Source organism: Protopterus annectens, chromosome 14.part0 (assembly GCF_019279795.1).
Source record: "Protopterus annectens isolate FY-2018-M chromosome 14.part0, PAN1.0, whole genome shotgun sequence".
In the NCBI taxonomy this organism is placed as follows: Eukaryota; Metazoa; Chordata; order Ceratodontiformes; family Protopteridae; genus Protopterus; species Protopterus annectens.
The window spans coordinates 812,726,003-812,747,548 of record NC_056748.1 but is presented as its reverse complement, the minus strand read 5'-3'; the positions used below and the strand labels follow the sequence as shown (position 1 = coordinate 812,747,548).

The window sequence follows — 21,546 nt, the reverse complement described above, 5'->3', positions numbered from 1 at the left end:
TCCTAGTACAGTGGTCGTACCTTGCTCTTCCTATGCATCATCCCATTGCGATCAGCAAGGCTTGCAAGCGGTCCCTCCTGTGGTGGCTTCACTCTCCAGACCTCCACGGAGGCCGCCCCTTTTGTGCTTCTCCCCCTCTCGCCACGGTGACCACGGATGCTTCTCGGCTCGGGTGGGGGGGGCATTTTGCAGGCCGGACCGTCCAAGGCACGTGGAACGATTCAGAGACCTGACTGCATATCAACGTTCTAGAGATGAGAGCAGTCCTCTTAGCGTTGCTAGCACCTCAGGCCTTTCTTCCCTTGGGAACAATTGCGATTCAATCGGACAACATGTCGGTTGTCTGGTATATCAACAAGCAAGGAGGAACCAGGTCTTACCCTCTTTGTCGAGAAGCCATGAGAGTCTGGGAATGGGCAATCTCCACCAACCGCTTTCTCATAGCAACGCACATTCCGGGTCGGTCCAACATCCTGGCGGACAAGCTCAGTCGCACCATTCTCACCCCTTACGAGTGGTCTCTCAATACTCAAGTAGCGCAACGCATATTCGCACGGTGGGGAACTCCTTCTTGCGATCTTTTTGCCTCTCCCTCAAACACCAAGTGCGACAGTTTTTTCGCTCTGATACCTCCTCCAGGAGGTTCCCCAAGAGACGCTCTGGTGCATGCTTGGCCACCCGGTCTTCTTTATGCTTATCCCCCCTTGCCTCTGATGCTCCAAGTTCTTCAGAAAGCCTCTCGGTCGGGGTGCAGAATGATTCTCATTGCTCCGTTTTGGCCTCGACAGATCTGGTTCCCCTTCCTAAGGTCTCACTCTGTGAATCCTCCTTGGATTCTAGATCCCATTCCGGATCTGATATCCCACCCATCCCGCTTATCTCCTCCGAACCTGGACAACCTGAAGCTGACCACTTGGCTGCTCCAGTTCCACTCTTGATCAGGACTCCCGGTATTTCGTCCCCTGTTAAGGCGATCCTGGTGGCAGCTCATAAACCATCCACTAGGAAAGTCTACCGTAGCAAGTGGAAACGGTTTTCCTTGTGGGCGGAGCGGCAAGGCCTAAACCCCTTCACAGTTCCTCTCCCTGTAGTGCTTGATTTCTTAACCACTCTTTTTAACGATGGTGCCAGCAGTTCCATGGTCAAAGTACAACTTGCGGCAATTTCACATTATCACATTGGGCATGACTCCAATCCTCTGATGTCGGCCAAGTTGTGTAAAATTTTCCTTAAAGGTACTTTTCTTCTCAGGCCCCCTGTAAAACAAGCGGTTCCTCCTTGGGACCTTTCCTTAGTTCTTCAGGCCTTGACCGCCCCCCCCTTCGAGCCGGCGGCTACGGTAGATCTGAAATTCTTGTCGTTCAAGACTGCCTTCTTAGTAGCCATTACTTCGGCCAAGAGAGTTTCAGAGCTCCAAGCATTATCAGCTAAACCTCCTTACTTGGTCTTTCATCCGGACCGTGTTTACCTCGGGACCAACCCGTCCTTTCTTCCTAAAGTAGCTTCTGAGGCAAACATTAATCAATCCATTAACCTCCCTGTTTTCTTTCCTAAATATGAAAACAAAGGTGAATACAAGCTTCACTCCTTAGATGTTCACAGGCAACTTAGATTTTATCTAAACAGGACGGCTGGTCATAGGCAATCCGACCAGTTGTTCATTTCCTTTGCTAAATTTAATTTGGGCAAACCAATTTCTAAAGTCTCACTATCTCGCTGGATTTCACAGTGTATCTTATTGGCTTATCAAGCTTCAGGAAGGCCCGCACCGGAGGGTGTACATGCCCATTCAACCCGGTCAGTCTCTACCTCGGCAGCCTTTAAGGCTAGGATTCCTCTAGATGATATTTGTGCAGCAGCCACGTGGGCTTCATCTCATACCTTTATTTCCCACTACAAGTTGGATCTTGCATCTAGGGTAGAGCATAATTTGGCTCCAGGTGCTCGGAATATCCTTCCATGATGGCCGCCCAAGATTCAGGTAGCTGGGGACTCTGTCCCACAGGTTGCAGACAAATGAATCTCCTACTTCAGATTTAGAAGTTATGTACTCACCATAACGTTCCATCTGAGTAGGTGTATTCATTTGTCTGCAACCATCCCGCCCTCCTATCCCCCTGGCCTTTCAGTTTCCTGCATATGTTGTGTTACCCTTTTCAGGGTGTTCTTGCTTTTGGCAAACTCGATCTGAGGTCATGAGGGTAGAGCAGGGCATTATGGGTGAGGGGAGGAGCTGAGAGCTTGGATCCATAGCTGGTAAACCATGCCGGTTCGGATCCGATATCGGATCCATAACCCACAGGTTGCAGACAAATGAATACACCTACTCAGATGGAACGTTATGGTGAGTACATAACTTCTAATTTCTGCAGGACCTCATAGCCACTCCTAATTCTATTTAGGCCCAGCCACCCAACCTCAGCTTTGGGATTCAACCCAAGTGTAATGACTGCAGCAGTGAAACATGATGAACATAGTACAGTTGTGTACCTACTATAAATGTAGATGTTCGAGTGTATTCACTGTTGCAGTCCAGGTTACCCTCCCACCATCCCCCTTTCATTGCTGGGACTTATCTGTACTTCTCTATTCTATACAACCTATGTGGTGTATTTGCTTGTAGATGAAAGTAACGTTTATGTTAGTGCATGCTTTTTTATGAGCAGAATTTTAAGCTTACCCTTTTGGGGGCACCTGACATCTGGGGCAAGAAAAACTGAAGAAAATGGCGTCAGCTGCATCTTTTATACCCCTGGCGCACTGACGTCAGGGAAGAGGCAACAGCAACCGACGCTGGACCAGGACTTTGGAATTCAGACCGACTGCGGGTAGCCTGCCAGCAGGATAACCCGAGTGTAATGACTGCAACAGTGAATACACTCGAACATCTACATTTATGGTAGGTACTCAACTGTACTTTACTGCCATTTAGCAACTAGAACATCCTGTCTGTAAACCTGCTCAGTTTTGAATCATTGGTGATGGTGGTGGGACTTCTCCCCACAGCACAGACAAGAAATCCAAGACTAATCTGAATGAAAGAGTGGTCTTCTCATTGGCAGCTGTCCTAATTGAGGGTGGGGATGTGGTGGGTATTTGTGAAGGCCAGGTGGTTAGTGATAAGGGTGTTCATGTGTGCAGTACTGACAGACATCTGTAACTCTTAAGGAGAAGCTTTGAATACAGCTGTACAGTAACCCCCTTGCCTACATTGCAGTAGTCTCTGCCAGTCAGCTCTTGCTCCTTTCCCAAACACCTCCTAAAAGATTAAATGGCTATATTCTTGGAAAGAAAAGTGGTTTGATAATGGGGCACACAGGTGTCTACCGATGGTCTGTGGACAGCAAAAGAGAGAAAAGTTAAAATGAAAGAAAAAAAGCCTTATCGCACCAAACGTTACTCATTTGTGAGTGTTGTGAGCTTTTAACATAGTTCTCCAGCCAGTAAGACTTTGAAATTTGTAATAAAGGAAGTAGATCACCAACTTCTGCCAGGACAGTGCTTGTACTCATGTGGCCATTGCATGTTATACCTCCAAAAGGTGATCAGCTTTTGATATCTGTCAGCATGGACCTTGAAATTAGTAGAAAGTGATGACTTTTGTGCTCCAGAGTGGTCTTGATTCTGTCTGTGCTCATCTTCTACACAGCAGTCTGTTAAATATGACAGAAGTCAAAGAACAGGGTCTTCTATAAGCTGGTAATGTAATGACGATGACTACTAACGCCTCTGTCTTGCTCTGAACTTAAAAGTGCCACTTAATGTTCCAGAAAGTGCAGGCACCTTGGAATCTTGTAAAGCTTTTGCAGTATAATATTTCACGCCTTTACTTCTTATATTGACCTTTCAGAACTTTTATATGTGGAAAATGTAGCACAGCTAAGAAGCTGAGCAGATAAAAGTATGTGTGTGCTTTTATGTATGTATATGAATAAATGTGTGCGAATATATATATATATATATATATATATATATATATATATATATATATATATATTTTTCCTCTCTCTCTCTCTCTCTCTATATATATATATATATATATATATATATATATATATATATATATATATATAGCTCTCTCTCTCTCTATATATATATATATATATATATATATATATATATATATATATATATATATATATATATTTTTTTTTATATATATATATATATATATATATATATATATAAAAACATACACATTTATGCATTTATTATAGCCACTCTGCAGTGTAACCTTGACTGCAGATTGTTATTGTTGAAGTGACACCCCAACCCCATGTGCAAAAATGGGAAACTTATTTGGCCTGGTTGTTCCCCTTCAGTGAGAGGAGTGTGAGCTGGGAAGGACCAGCAATTTACCACAGAGGATTAAGCCTATGAGCTGTTAAACTGCTTGCCTTCTTTTACCTATTGCGTGGCCTTGAGTCGACTTCTGAACATTATGCCTTGCAACTACCTACGAACCTAAATTAGGGATGGTTTGTAGTGTTTTTTTTCTCTTCTGTCTTGACTGTGCAGTTGGCTAGAAAATGGGAGAGGGGCATGCAATGGGCTGTCCATGGAGAGCATTCTTTCCCCTTCTGCAAGGGACATTTTTTTCCAAGCAGCCCTGCTCCTCCCTTGGAGTAAGAGCCAGTGGTCACTCCAGTCTCCAGTGGAGTGATTGCACTACTCACTGTGGCCCTAAGTGCAAGCAATCCTTTCCACCCCCAGGGGAGTTGAGCGAGCCTCGCCCCTTCACTTCTCTCCCTCCCTGCCTGTTTTTATCAGTGCCAGGGCCTCTAGTCGGTTGGCTGAGAACAAGGGCTCTATCCCTCTTCACCACAGATCTAGTCTAATTAATTCTGGAAGTTACTGATCTAATACTGTATTACATAGCAGAATACATCAGTTGCTTCAGGTAATTAACATAAATTCATGACTGTTTGAAAAATGTACTGACCTCCTGCTTGCCTGTAAGCTGAAACTGCTTATGTAAGGCTTTCAGAATCATGTTTGAGCACTCTGCTTTCTAAATGTTCCACATGCAGTCCATTATGCAGATGATGCACTCATCACATTACCTTCAAGTGCCAGTTGCTTATCGTATAACATTTATGGAAGATTTAAGTTTTGTTCTTGTACCAGGTGTAACCATGTGTGTCACACATTGTATTCTTTGCATCAGGAGCCCAGTCTAAAGCACTTCCTTAGTCAGGTACACTGTTTTGTATTATATGTATATAAAAAAAAACTTAAATGAGCCTTCAGTTATGTTTTTCTTATAAGCAGCTTTTGCACCGTTTCACTTCTGAAATTCTGTACTTTGTCTTTAATATTTTCATTAGTGAATTTCCTCCCATTGTCACAGTACAGATTTTGGAGCAACCCATGAACACTTACATGTAAGTGAATTTTTGGGGAAATCTCAAGTTGCAAGCATTAATGCAAGAACAATACCAAAACAAGTTCATAAGAAACCAGAGAGAATCAGCATTTGCTACTAATTTGCTTGACCTGGAGCTAAACTACCTCAGTAGTGGTTAAAGATGTGCAGTAATTAAAATGAGGCAGTTGGCTGATGAAAACTACGGCCATAATCTTTTGGTGCATTTTCTTGGAGTGGTGAAACTGATTTCAAAGAACTATTTGCTCCTTTTGTAATATTCCTTACCACCATTTGTCCTTCATTTCTTCTGTGAAGTCATAACTTTTTTCCTTCATAAAAGTTTTCTTCTTGCTTTTTGAGTTTTAGGACTGATCCAGATGGGTAAGAATTTTATGTCCTGTGAATGACTGACAGAAGCAAATAGGAGCATTGGGCAATTTTTCTAGAACAGAATAGTTGAATTGCAGAATAGACATCTGTTATTGTGTACTTGGTAACTTTCAAATTATTATCAGTTCAGAATATAACTTTTATTTACATGCCTTTTGCTGTTCCACACTTGCTGGCCATTTGAATCACCTTTACAGCTATTACTCATTAAAGATATGGCCATAGTATGACAGTAATCCAGGCTGTAAGATTTTTTTTTCCACTTGAGATCTGCTGTTCCTGCACATGCCCAGTAGCAACCAAGAGGGTTGGGCATGCACTGGATGTTACAAGGACATTTCTACTTAATTCTGGAAGTGATGCAAATCCCAGTGAGACTTGCCTTCCTTGTAAGCAAACCTTTCATTCCATGTCTGGTGTGTAGTAAGGATTGCTGACAGAATATGCACCAAGGCATATACTGTCCCACCGCACTCATTCCTTTCCTCTCAAGGAAGCAAACAGGTAGTTCTTAATTTCTGTTTCTCCTCAGCAAGCTCGGCCATCTTTATGCAGTCTGATCATATCCAAGTAATCTGTGTCATTCCCAACTTTATCCTTATGTTGGGTGTGGGGTATGTAGCTGTAATGATAATGAGTTATGTTCATTTATTTACCTGTCCTGTGATAGTTCATTTAAAGAATTTGGTCTGGGTCTGCAACACATTAAGGCTAAACCATGCGGCCTATGTCTGCCTTTCTGATTTGCTTGCCATCCTGGCACTAAACAGCATCAGAAATTAAATATTTGGCAGATTTAAATATTTGCTTTAAAGAGTTTGGATGTGCAGAAGTGTAATTCTTAGTGAAAATATGGCTCAACTGTAAAACCAGGAATCCATCCACTTGTGAGAAGTTTATCAAAAAAATAAGTTTTGGATCCAGAAATGTGATTGTTATACTTTGACTTGATTAGCTAAGAAAGCAGAAGTTGTTCATTCTGTTGCATTCCAACATGCCATTGAGAAGGAAGCCATGAAGGTTTTTGTTTGTTAGTTGCCTTAGAGAAGAAAAATAGAACAGCAGCACTTAACTGCACATTTCACTTGTAAGAGACTGGATAATCTGTTTTATAAGAAATGAAGAAACAAGAGGCATGCTTTTAAGAGCAACAGATCTTGACTGTATCAGAAGCTGTGTGTGTCTCAAATAAATTGTCTGACAGAAGGCTTGTATAAAATAGTGCGACTCAAATAGCAATACAAAAACACATTTTTTGGTTGATGTTTGAAAGCCAAAGGATTGTAATGATGATCCTTGGAACATTGGGAGCTTGTTTGAATTATGTGGAAAACATGGTGCTTTAGAGAGAGCAGTATTTTACAGCATCTGGTATTACATTTCTGATGGTGAGACAAGTTCAGGAACAGCAGCAAAAGCTATGATGGATCATTTTCCAAGGGCTGCCTTTCTCAGCAGTTCAGCTGTTAAGAAGGTTTGAAGGCAGGTTATGTACTACATCTACATAATGATTGCCTGAAAATGCGCACAGAGTAACAGATAAGGAAACAAAAAAGTAGGTGGAAATGCTACTGTGATAGAAACTTTAGAAAATTCACTAAGTTTTCAAGTTGGAGAGGACAGAAGTGCAACACATATTGCTTACGTTCACAACATAAAGTTGAAATAGCTGGTAAAGCACTTGAACTAATGTGCTGTATAAGTAATGAAGAAGATGGAAAGTTATAAGAAAGAATCTCTGATATATGTAGAAGATGGGTACCTTGAAGTTGAACTTCCAGGAAGATGAGCAACTAGCAAAGTCAAGAATTGTCACAAGAATATCAAGACACTAATAAGTGAGGTCAAAAGTTGAAAATACTTGTGAAGTCACATCTGCAAATAAAGCCATAGTGCAGTAAGATCTGTCCTAAAGGTAAAATGTCCATTGCAAATGATCTGTTAACCTTTCAAAGTGTGGAGGACCAGTGGAAAAAAAACAAAGAACATATTAACTTTCCATGAGTTGAAGTTGATATTAAGGACTGAAAAAAAGTATTGCATGAGAGAGAGTGTGTGTGTGTGTGTGTGTGTGTGTGTGTGTGTGTGTGTGTGTGTGTGTGTGTGTGTGTGTGTGTGTGTGTGTGTGTGTGTGTGTGTGTGTGTGTGTGTGTGTGTGATTGTGTGGAGAAATGGTGTGAGAGGGAGGGTGTGCAAGGGGGAGAGGGGGGAGGGTGTGTAGGTAAGGGAGAGGGAGGGGCACAAGGGATGGAGGCTGTGGAGAGGGGAAAGTGCATGAGGGGTGGAAGGTATGGTGGGTGAGGGAACAAGTGGGAGACTGAGAGGGAGGGTGGGCAAGGGAGCAAGTGGGAGACTGGGAGGCAGGGAGCCTGAGGATGTGCGAGAGAGAGAGGGGGGAGCGTGAGATTACAAGAGAAAGAGGTGGAGTGTGAGGGTGCGAGAGAGAGGGGGAGCGCGAGAGTGCGAGGGAGTGTGAGGGTTCTTGAGAGTGAGGGGTGCCAGACAGGGGAGAGAGACTGGAGGGGGTGCAATTGAAAGAGATGGAGGGGAGGGGGTTTGAGAGGGAGAGATGCAGGGAGGGGGCATGAGGGGGAGAAAGGTACATGAGGTTGAGAGGGAGCGTGAGAGGGGGGAGAGGGAATGTGAGAGTGTGAGAGGGGGTGAGAGGGATCATAAGTGAGTGAGAGAAAGAGGGAGAGTGAGTGAGAAATGGAGCGAGAGGGAGATGGGGATTGTGGGGATACAACATGGTGGGTGAATGAGAGGGGGGGGTGTGATGGTGAAAAAGAGAGATGGAGAGCTTGGTTGCATGATGGTTTGAGAAATGGAGAACGAGGTTGTGTGAAGGTGAGAGAGTGAGGGTGTGTGATTGTGAGGGAGACTGAGAGCAAGGGTGTTTGATGGTGAGGGAGACGGAGAGAGGGTGTGTGAGCACGAGAGAGATGGAGCATGAGGGTGCGAGAAAGTATGATTGCATGAGAGGGTGCATGAGGAGGAGAGAGAGAGGGTGCGAGAGAGACAGAGAGTGGGAGCGTGAGGGTGCGAGAGCAAGAGACAGAGTGAGTGTGTCTGTGCAGGCATGAGAGTGCGAGTGATTGTCCAGGCCTGGAGTATGTGTGCAACTGTGAGCATGAGTGTGCAAATTTGTGTGTGCAAGACAGGGAGAGTGCACGTGAATGTGTGACAGGGTTCGTGCATGAGAGGGCAAGCATGTTACCGTATGTGGTGTGTGTGAGGGTGCAAGACAGGGCAAGTGTGTGTGTGTGTGTGTGTATGAACGTGTGAGAGGGAGTGTGTGTGTGTGTATGAGTGGATCTGCGCACATGTGTACAAGTTTGTGAGATGGTGGATGCTCATTTGTGAGAGGGCGCATGCATGCACGTGTAATAGGGCAGGTGTGTGTCTGTACATCTGAGAGGGCAGGTGTGTGTGTGTGTGTGTGTGTGTGCGCGTGCTTGTGAGGGGGAAGATGTGCACGTGTGTGCATGTGGTTGAGAGAGGGTGAATACTTGTGTGTGTGCATGTGCTGGAAAAGGTGAATGCGTGTGTGTGTGTGTGTGCTGGAGAGGTCGAATGTCTGTGTGTGTCTCTGTGTTTGTGTGAGAGAGAGAGAGAGAGACGATGAATGCATGCACATGAGGTTAAGTGTGTGAATGTGTGTGTGTTAGACAGAGAATGCATATGTGCATTCTTTGAGAGAGAGGGCGAGAGTGAGCGTCTGAAGGATGGGGTGTGAGAGTGCAATAGAGGGTGACTGTGCTTGTGTGAGAGACACTAGATGCATGCAGGAGAGGGCGAGTGTGACTGTGTGAGAGAGAGAAACATAGGGTGTGTTGTGCATGTGTGAGAGAGGAGAAAGGGAGTATGTGTGATTAGCAAGCACATTCTCTCTCTGCCTGTGTAGGATAGAGAGGGTGTGTACGAGCAAGAGGGACAGAGGGTGTGTGTGCATGCATGTGAGATGGGTGGTGTGCGTGCGTGTGTATAAGTTAGAGGGTGTGTGTGCTTGAGAGACCTGGGGGGGCTGGGTGACACTGTGTGGGAGATGTTTGGGTATGGGTGTGCATGACACACTGGGGGAGTGGAGGGTTGTGTGAGTAGGAGACCTGGGGGATGTGCCCTTGCAGGAGAGAGATAGACTGTAGTGTGCATGCGTCCGGGACAGCCAGGGGTGCGCACATGCGGGAGGGAGAGACGGGTGCGCACATGCGGGAGGGAGAGACGGGGGTGTGCACATGCGGGAGAGAGAGACAGGGGTGTGCACATGCGGGAGAGTGAGAGATGGGGGTGCACTGGTACAGGGGAGAGGGATGGGGCTGCATGCATGCAGGAAAGAGAGACAGGGGTGCACATGTGCGGGAGAGAGATGGGAGTGCACTCGTTTGGGAGAGAGATGGGGTGCACGCATGTGGAAAAGGGAGAGATGGGTGCGTGCACGAGAGGGAGAGATGGGGGTACACGCATGTGGAAAAGGGAGAGATGGGTGCTAGCATGAGAGGGAGAGATGGGGGGTGCACATGTGCAGAAGAGGGAGACACTGGGTTTGCACTTGCGGGAGGGACGGAGACACTGGGTTCGCGCATGTGGGAGAGGGAGAGAGACACTGAGTTCGTGCATGTGGGAGAGGGAGAGAGACACGGGGTTTGCACGTGCAGGAGAGGGGGAAAGAAGGGTTTCACACATGTGGGAGAGGGGGAGAGACATGGGGGTTCGCGCATGTGTGAGATGGAGAGAGTTACAGGAGTGTGTGTGAGAGAGGTGGGGCTGCACCCAGGAGGGGAAGAGAGAGAGAAGGGGGTGCATGCAGGAGAGAGAGGTGAGTATGCACGCTAGAGGTAGAGAGAGATATGGGGTATGCACGTGTGGGAGAGGGAGGGAGAGAGAGACTGGGTGCACACTTGTGAGAGAGAGATGGACAGGGGTGCACATGTCTGGGAGTGGGGGACCAGTGTGAGGGAGCCTGTGCGTGAGGCACTGTCCGAGATGGTGTGGGCATGTGTATGACACTGGGTGTGGGCGTATGTATGACATTGTGTGTGTGTGTGTATCCATCTTATCTCTCTCTCTCTCTCTCTCCCTCTATATATATATATATATATATATATATATATATATATATATATATATATATATATATATATATATATTCTATGATAGTAGGTTTACTATTAAGATGACAAACGGAGATGCTCTGCAGATGGAAAATCGAAATATTAATGTTCAGTTTGTCCGTGTTGCTGAACATTTCCATATTCGAAAGTTCATATCAGAGAACGACTTATATGAACTTGAAGTACTGCACAGAGATCATAGTACAGTGCGGTTTGGGACATTCATCCTTTTTTTCATTGTAGTGTTATCTCGAAGTTGGAATGTGTAGTTAGTAGGGTGAGTGGGGGGTGTTTGCTCCCCCTGCAAAACATGATGTGAGGTGTAGGAGTTTTGTTTACCTGAGCTCGAATATGGACATCAAGTGATCTGTTCGGTGACCATGTCTAATCTGCTGAATTTATTCAGCAGATTAGATATTGTGTCCAGTTTATATATTTTTACTTTTGTCTTTTTTGTCTTTTATAAACATGATTTAATTTACTGCTAACATTTTGATAGTAAATCATAGATACCAGATATATGGTTCCCCTTCACAAAGTTGAACGGCCACAATCTCGAAAGTCATATGGTAGAGACCATATGCTCAAAATTGTGGAATGGGGAACAGCATGCAGTGCAGAACGGGAGATTTCCCTTTCTGCGTGGTAGTGTGATCTCGGAGTTGGAATAAATAAGTAGCGGGGGGTGTGGGGGGTGCAGGGGCTTGCCCCCCCTGCATAAACACTTTGTTGTGTTACGGTTTTCTGTTTTTCAGCTCCCTTTCATGAAGTTGAGCTTCAGAAATTCGAGCATAGGGCTTAGGCCGTATGCATTTCGAGTTTCTGAACGTTCGACTTTGTGAAGGGGAACTATATATATATATATATATATATATATATATATATACATATATATATATATATATATATATATATATATGGTTTACTATCAAAAAATTGAAAATAAAAAAAAGTGTACAAAAATGAACATTTCCGTATGTACCTAATGTCAAAAACAGCTGTTAATTGTCGAAAATGTCGCTCGCGACATTTTCGACAATTAACAGCACTCCCACCCTTCCCTTAACTCCCTACCTAACTAGCCTAAACTCACATCTATGCAGGGGCAAGCCCCTGCACCGCTAATGGGGCTGCGCCCACAACCCCCTAACTTAATATTCCAACTCTGAGATCGCACTACAGTGAGGAAAGGGATGTATTTCCCTATCCGCACTGTACCGCGATCCCCTTACATGAATGCACAGTCCATTCGCAATGATAACGTTCGCTCACATAACCTGCCGAACTATGAAATATGTGTATGTGTGTGTATGTATATGTATGTATATATATATATATATATATATATATATATATATATATATATATATATATATTTTTTTTTCCCCACTGTAGTGCGATCTCGGAGTTGGTATGTTTAACTTACGGGGGTGTGGGAGGTGCACGGGGGCTTGCCCTCCTGCAGAAACGTAGTAAAAATGTGTAGGATGTTATTTATATTTGCTTTGTAATTTTTCGATGTTATGAGTTTTAGATGCTTTGAAGTTTAGGTCTTATGGTCTCACTGTTTTTGAAATTAGAGGTTATGAGTGTTTGACGTTTTGAAGTAGAAGTGTGTGTGTGTGTATGTATATATGTATGTACACACATATATATATATATATATATATATATATATATATATATATATGTGTGGATCCCCTTCAAAACATTGAATGGTCATAACATCTAAGCTCAGAACATTTAGACCATAACATCAAAAATCCATAAAGTGTAGAAGTCATAACATCGAATTTCATAACATTGAAACTTTGCATCTCTACTTCAAAACCTACAAATCACATGTAAATGACATCCCCTCAACCTAAAACAACACTAAAGTAGTAAACACACCCACCCCACACCCCCTGTAAATTAAATATACCAACTCTGAGAACGCACTACAGTGGGGGAAATTCCTAACCCCACTGTAGTGCGATCTAGGAGTTGGTATATTTATTTTAGGGGGGGCATGCAGGGGGGGGACTTGTGTGTTTACTACTTTGGTGTTTTAGGTGGAGGGGATGTGATTTGTACGTTTTGAAGTTGTGATGCAAAGTTTCAGTGTTATGAAATTCGATGTTATGAGTTTTAGACATTATGGGTTTTAGATGTTATGGTCTCAGTGTTTTGAGCTTCAATGTTATGAACTTTAGATGTTTTGAAGGGGATCCATAATATGTGTGTGTATGTGTGTACATATATATATATATATATATATATATATATATATATATATATATAGATATAGATATAGATGTAAGCTATGTAGTTGTGTGTATGTGTGTATGTATGTAAATTAGTAAATAAATAAATAAAACTGACAGCCACACACAAACTTAAGATAACCTAAAAGAAAGGTTATCCATGCTAAGATGCCTGGTACAACATGTGCTTCTACTAAGTGCTATCTGGCTTTGTCTTATCTTTATAGCTTTCACAGCTGGCAAACACTTGAATACTTTCAGAAAACATTTTCTCCAGCCATTTCTCTTTATCAGATTGTCTCCTAGAGGCAGGAGAACCAGACACAAAACATCAAAGCATACATTTGTTTACTAAAAAAAGCCTTAAAATATTATATTCAATATTCTTTTTTATTTACTTGTTTTCTTTTAAAACTTGTTACTAGAGTAAGTAAAGGGCCTTTACCCAGTCGCTACTCTATGCATGAATAAGGAAAAAAGACATTCATTTTTCTTTTGTCATGCTTTTTTAAGATTTTTATTTTCTTTTCTTTTTTTCTTTTCTTTTTTTATATACATTGCAGTGCCTACATTTCTTAAAACTGAACAAGGAAAAAGATAGAAGAACGTATCCCCATTACACTTTAAAATATCTGAGAAAACTTCACTTTATAGCCTGCAAAGAAAAACATGCACTATTAAAATACTACCATTAAGAAAAGATTTTTTTTATTACAGTTAACATTTTCCCTCCTCTTTCCTCCTCCCATGTATTTTTACAAACATTAATTTCTGAAGTAGGGGATATGCTTTAGAGTTCCCTACAAGTTTAACAATGTTCAGAAAGTCCAGTATTTCCAGATTTTCTTATTCTGTCATAGTTTACAAATAATTATTGCTTTGTAGTCCCACATAGTCAATTTCCAAGTTACTGGTTTGATTCTCTGAACATTAATGACATGAAGTAGGGTATATGTTTTAGAGTCCCCTACAAGCTTAACAAAGGCCAAGAAAAGCCAATATTTCAAGATTTTCTTGTTCTGTCATGTTTCAGAAACGTAATTATTGCTTTGTAATCACACATTTGTCAATTTTCAAGTTATTGGTTTTATTCCTGGTCATCTCCATCTCCCAAATTGCATCTCTGCTTTATTTCCAATGTACTCTTGATTCATCTAGTCAACTCTTCTGCTTTTTATCTTTTCTCAAGCATTTTCTGTTGAAACATTGGAAAAGATTTCACTGGCATAATCTCTCTGTGGTCTTTATTACCAGAAGAACAAAAAACAGACTCTCCTTCTGTTTCACAGCTGACTTTTTCTTGGACAAACATTTATATTTCTTCCTTAGCATGTACTTCATCAAAAAATGATCTTGTCCCTCCAAACAAAATATTTTGAAGATAGCTGGGTACAGCAGTTTGAATCTCATACCTGCTTCTCAACATTCCTTGAATAGTGGAATACATTTACTCCTCTTCTGTCTGGTGTACAATGAGTGATCATTCTCCACAAACACTCTTCTGTCTCCCACTTTTAGTAGTTTGTCCTTCTGCCACAGTTTTATCAGAGTCAACTCCTTCTGTTGGTAGGATTGCATCTTTACTATTAAAGGTCTAGGTTGCTTTGTCATAGCCAGCTTTGGAGCATGCACATCATGCACCCTTTCAATTAACAATTCTTGTTGTGGAATACCAGTCCAGTTGCTTGTGTGCTTTCATAAAATCAATACAGTCTGTTCCTTCCAGATTTTCTGATACAGCAGAAAACTACAGTTTTCCCTACATGGTCTGTCCTCTAATCCTATTATTTTTTTTAAACATCTCTTCTTGTGCAGTCTCATATTCAGCTCACCTTTTCTTCATTTGACCTCGGTGTTTTGCAGTTTTATCATGTTATCTGAATATCTGTTTAAAGCTTTTACCTTTTTTTCCCTGCATTTTATTGTTTGAGTTGATATACTCCATCAGTGTTTCATTCATTTTAATCAGGTCTCTGTGCAGTTGCTTTATACTTTCCTTTAGGTTACTGGAAGTCATGTCTGGAGCATACACTGCTTTTTGCTGAACAGCTGTAGTATTTTTCCCAGTCACTGTTTCTTCATCACTTTTTGTAGCTGATTTTCCTTCAGGTCCCCTGTATTTCTTTTTTTTCCTGTCATCCTAGCAGTGTACGTAAAAGCTAGTTAATGAAATCTACCCAGAAGTTTAAGTCCACTGCTTTCTTTGCTAAGTTTCTTTTTTCAAACTGGGAGAGCTAGAATTAAGCTGTTACTCAATGTGCATCCATCTTGGAAGTCCAAAAAAGCCATTCACCCTTTTAGTGCAGAAAACATGTTCAAGTTACTACAGCATGATAATCATACCTCTCAACTGTCCAGACTTTCATGGAATATCCAGATGTTTGCCTCCTATTTTTAGTCTGTTGATCATACAATTTTTGGTTTTCTGGCAAATTTCTGAGGTTTGGAGTCACTAAATAATGAACTATATTTCAGTTTCAGACTTCATATAATTCAGAAAATGCATGCAAACACAACTCCTAGCAAATTTCTAAGTTTATAATAGCAACATGTAAAACATGTACCTATTTTTTGAGCCTTTGTCCCCCATTATATTAGGCTTCATCCATATTTCTTGCACTAAGAAGTTGAGATGCATGATTTTACTGCTGGCTGACTGCAGAAGTGGACAAGATGGCACTATTCATGCTGTTTACATCTTTGAAGCTCCTGCTGTTGTTTCTGTGTTGCTTTTTAGACTGAATTTCCAGTTGCGCTTGTATTTATCACTGGTATCTTGCCTCCAGTTTAACATTAGAAATTCACTCCATGCACTTTCAACTGTGAGCATGCTCCTGCTTGTGACAAGATGCGGTTTCCTTCTAACATTGGTTGTAATCTTCATTTCAATCACAGCCACTTGTTACTGTATGCATAGCCGGCCTTAGGCATAGGCCAACTAGGTGGCTGCCTAGGGCGCCGCTTTAGTAGGGGTACTTTTCCAGTATTTATTTGTTGTAGATAGACCAGGATGGGGGCACTGGGTGGTGTGGTGGGGGTGCCGTGGTGCCCTTTAGCCTAGGGAACCAGTTGACCTAAGGCCGCTCCTGACTGTATGTACAGAGTAACAGCTTGTAACTTGATGAGGTAAGCATCTTCGTCCTACTAGAATGTCAAAGAGTGCACTTCAGTAGCTGAGGGAGACAGATAAAGAATATACATTTTTTCGAGTAAAGCAAATATAGAAGCAGAAATAAACCATAAGGGGAAAATTTTCTGAACAAAAAAAAAGCTCATTTACAGTTTAGGATTAGGACATCAAATGACAAGCAGAAGGCAGTCCCTTAAAGTTCTCTGCAGGACATTATTTTGACTCTGTGTTTCCTAAGAGATCTAAAAAGGAGGGCTGTAAACATAAAAAGGCTCCCTATTTAGGTGTGATGGGAAAAAAAAAATTAAGTAGTCTTGAAAGATGAGCATTTCATATCAGTAAGTTCGCTCGCAAGTGATACATGGGTCTGCCAAACGACCAACCCTTTTATCTTACTTGCACCATAATTAATAAAACTGGACTAGGAATAATAATAAATTTGCTCAGATATTTATCAAAACCCTGATGGAAAGGAAATGTAAATGAGGGTTATTGGAATCTGAAAGTGATGGTGCAGAGTATGGCTTATAAAAGGCAAAAGCAAAAAAGTATGAAGCTGTATGCACCAGAGATAAATACCATAACTCTATTACCTTTCTGACTCATGAAGGAGTATCCAAGTAGAGAAGAGATAAAGTGATTAAGCATCGTGGGGTGTGTTCCCAGTGTAATCCAGGATACTGTAAAGTAACAATTATCATATGCACTACTACTGCTATGGATGGTGATTAGACCACACATGAAGAAATACCAACATTTTTGTAAACGTTTCCTGAGAAAGAACATGTAAATGCAGAAAGAAAAAAAAAAAAAAAAAAAATCTTGCTTTTTTTCCCACTTTCTGAAAATTAAGAAAGTTCAGTTACAGATTTGCTGTTCTGAACTGTTTGGAAGTTTCTAGAAGGCCAGTGCTTGCTTGGGCTAAAGGGAAGTCTCTGTGTTCACCAGTGGGAGTGGTTAACACTGAACAGCCTGCCTGTCCCTGGAGGAGTGGTTACTACCTAGAAGCTGTAGCTTTATTGGCCGTTTTGGGTCAATTCTAAACTCCTTGATCTCTCTCTCTTAAAACCCTACAGCTCTCTTTTTGCATGGTTTTGCGCACTGAGAAGCGTCGGGCAGCGCTGCCTAAACAGGTTTAAACTATTCCAGGCTCCACAAAGTCTGCTCTTCACTTTTTCCCTTAGAACTGTTCAAACTGTCAAAGTAATCACTCTATTCTCTTTCTAAAGCCCTGCACTTGCTCAGCTCTTATAAGGAAACACTAACTAAAGCACTACACCCTCCTTGACTTCTCATAAGTATTAGGCTCCCGATTGGTCCTTTCTGATCAAGTCAGTTCCCTTCCCTAATCTGATCAGTAAAAAAACAGTTCCTTATACTAATCTGGTATGTCCAAGGGTCAGTTTCAAGGTTACTCTCCAGTCCAGCTGGTGAATCTGGGAATTTTGAGGCAATGTTACAATTGGCTTATGTACACAGACAACCCTCTCCTCCTTCCAACAAACTCTAATACATGTGAGAGATGCAGTTACACAGCCAAACTGGAGGCAGAGCTCTCTCAACCCAAGACTGGCACAGTCAGTCAGGAGGAAAAGGTAACCACCCACACCACAAATCCAGTCTCACACAGACCTTTGCATCTGCATACCCAACACATAAACACACAAAAACATAATCGGAGGCTCTAGATAAAAATCTGCCTAAACAGCAAAGACCTCCTAAGCAGATATCCAAGCAACAGCCACCACTCAACAATACCTACGAATCACATATTTCACAAAATCAGTGTGCCTCACAGTCACAGCCCTTAAGGCCAAACACACCAAATACACTTGTTATAGGGGACTCTATTGTCCAGCACACTGACGTCCCGCTCACCAGACTGAACAAGGAGAAGGTCACTGTAAGCTGCCTGTCGGGTGCCAGGATCCGCCACATAACGCAAACACTCAGGTCACTCCAAAGCAAGTACAAGTATGACTCCGTCATTCTCCATGCTGGTGTGAATGACCTGAGATGTACCTCCCTGGACTTCATGAAAAGAGACATAGAGGAGCTCTCTGACCATGTAACCCAGGCTGGTATGACCCTGACCTTGAGTAGCATTTTGCCCTCACCAAGAATGATGCCACAGTATAAAGACAAAATGATTAGTTTCAACAACTGGCTAAAGTATTGGTGTCATTCAAAGGGGATCCAGTGTCTGTCAGCCTGGGAAGACATGCTCGACAAGCCACGTTGCTTCACTAGGGACGGCTTGCACCTGTCACCCTTAGGCTTTCGTATACTGGCCAAGGCTCTTGCCACCCCCATAGTGCCTTTTTTTAGGCAAGGCTCAAAGGACGAACCCACCTCCATAGACAACCCAATGATAAAAAAACTAAAGGTAATGCTACTCAATGCCAGAAGTCTAAACCTCAAGATGCACGCACTCGAGGCTCTCCTCAGTATGGAGAAAATCGATGTCTGTGCAGTAACAGAAACCTGGTTCAAGGCTCCTGAGAGCACCCCAGCACTACCAGGTTATAACTCATACCATGCGTTTCGGCCCCAAAACTCGGACCAATGCACAAAAGGAGGGAGAGTATCTATATTCATCAAAGATACCTACACCTCCAGGTTAGTGGCACTGAACGAAGCATCGGAAACCATCCATGTGCAACTAACAGCGGGCAAAACTGCCTTTCAGTTTGTAGCCTGCTACAGAACACCCTCCCTATTACAGGAACCCCACTTGGCATTCCTGAGAACACTGGAGAATATGAAGGTCTCTCCAAACACTATGTTATTGGGTGACTTCAACTACCCAAACATTGACTGGGAAAACTACTCAAGCCCAAACACCCTCACCCAACGGTTCCTTGAATTTATAAACTCTAACGCAAAAGAACAACTGGTCACCACTCCCACAAGAGGGAACAACATATTGGACCTGGTCATCACCAACATGGGGACTCTATGTTCCACACCTGAGGTAAACCCCTCATTGGTAAGATCAGACCATAAACAAATTTCCCTGGACATCCATATCCCGTCCCCACCCCCAGCCAAGGAAATCACTGTAAAGAATTTCTCAAAAGCCAACTTTGCACTTCTCAAGACTGAGGTGGAATCCTTCAAAGCCCCTGGGCAAGAGGATAATACAGCCCAATCCACAGAATCCTTTACAAATGCATTCTATGAGCACCTGCAGGAATGCATGGATCGTGCTATCCCAAATAAAACCAAGACTCACTCCTCCAAAACAGGAGACCGGTCTGGTGGACCCTGGCCATAAATAAGCTATACAACAGAAGGAGGAAGCTACTACATGACAGAGCAAAATCCCAAAAAGGGAAGGCATCTCTGATCAGTATTAGCAATAAACTTTGATCCCTCATAAAATCATCAAAGGCCAATTTCAAAAGAAAAATTGCCCTTAACACTAAAGATAATCATAAGGCCTTCTTTAGTTATGTCAGGAACATGGGCGGAAACTCCCAGATATGCTCTGAATTGTTGCATAACGGTACAAAATATACCAAACCTACAGACATAGCCAACATCGTAGCAGACAGATTCAGTGCAAACTTCTCCCCCCCTTCCCCCCCAAAGGAGCAAATGCCTATCCCAACTGAATGTAACCTTCCTGACATCACAGATGCACAGGTGAAAGCTGCCCTCTCCAAAGCAAAAAACACAGCATCTATGGGACCGGACGGTGTCCCAGGCTATGTCTTACATGAGCTCCAAGAAGAACTGAACCCTCACATTGTCACTGTTCAAACTTAGCCTTACTACAGGATATGTACCCAAAGAATGGCTTACAGCTACAGTGGTCCCACTCCACAAAGGTGGTGCCACAACGGACCCCAGAAACTATCGCCCCATAAGCCTGACTAGTCTGGTCTGTAAAGCTGTGGAGCGTATTATCATGGAACTCATAAACAAAGACATTGGGAGCCTCCAGACACTGGACCCTACCCAATTCGGCTTTGTTAAGGGCAGATCTTGCCTCTTAAACCTAGTTGATTTCTTTGAAACAGTTACCAAAGCCATAGATGAGGGCAAGGTAGTCCACACAGCCTACCTGGACCTCACAAAAGCCTTCGACACAATACCCCACTCGGGCATCATAAATAAGCTTACCAGCTTAAATATCAACCCCTATATCACAAGATGGATTGCAAACTGGCTCAGAGATAGAACCCACATGGTCAGAATTGCAGGTGTCATGTCCGAATCCAAACCAGTTACAAGTGGCGACCCACAGGGCTCAGTTCTGGGACCTCTCTTGTTCGGTATATACTTCTCTGAGGTTCAGGCTAACACGGGGGGAATTATGGCTGACAAAGTTCGCAGATGACTGCAAACTGGGGGCCATAATCGAATCTCCATCTGACAGAAGCATCCTCCAAAAGGGTCTCACAGAGATGGATGCTTGGTGCCAGAGCCACGGCCTCAAGCTAAATGCTAAAAAGTGCATAGTCATCCCCTTTGGGAAAAACAAGGTGCCCACAAATTACCACATAGGTGGTAATTCATTAAGTACGGAAGAAGTAATTAGAGATTTGGGGACCAACGTAGATAGTAATCTCTCCTTTGATAATCATGTTGCCAAAGTGGTTAGAAAGACCTTCTATATAGCCAACCTTATCATGAAAGGGTTCGCATCTAGATCAAGAGAGGTCATTGTGCCCCTCTACTCGTCACTCATCAGGCCCATAATTGAATACAATGCCCCTTTTGGGATGTACCTTACCCGACACATGCAGCAACTGGAGAGACCCCAAAAGTACCTCACCAAGAGGATCATGGGCTACAAACAGATGTCCTATGCAGCTCGACTAAAGAAACTCCAGCTCTACTCAGTTGCTTACTGCCTACTCAGAGGCGATCTATGCCTGACGTACAAAGCCATTTTAAACCCAGAATTAATGGACATGCTCCACCTCAAAAAATCCAAGTCCCTTAGAGCTACACGCTCCAGGGACCTAAACCTCAGCACAAAAATAAATAGGACATGCTGGAGGGACAGATTAATTTCCCAGAGGTTCTCCTCACTCTGGAATAGAATCCCAATTCATGTTAGACAGCCCCTTGCTGACCCTCTTCAAGCGAAATCTAGACGAGTGGATGGGAAATCGCAAATTCACCCCTGGGATCTCTTCTGTGTCCCTGCTAGAGAGAGGCACAGTAAACTAATCTTAAAAGGGTACCTTCTGTGACCTACTTTACAGAAGCACAGTAGGCTAATCTAATAGGGAGGCGGAAGCCAAATACACTCTGGCTAGGCTTATAAATGCCCTAGGGCAGATAGCC

The 21,546-nt window shown here is 42.8% G+C and overlaps 1 protein-coding gene across 1 annotated transcript in view; it reads left to right on the top strand.

The window, feature by feature from the left end:
- PDCD11 (programmed cell death 11) overlaps nt 1-21,546 on the top strand; it is a 1,563,481-nt gene that overhangs the window by 1,010,720 nt on the left and 531,215 nt on the right. The window lies entirely within an intron of this gene.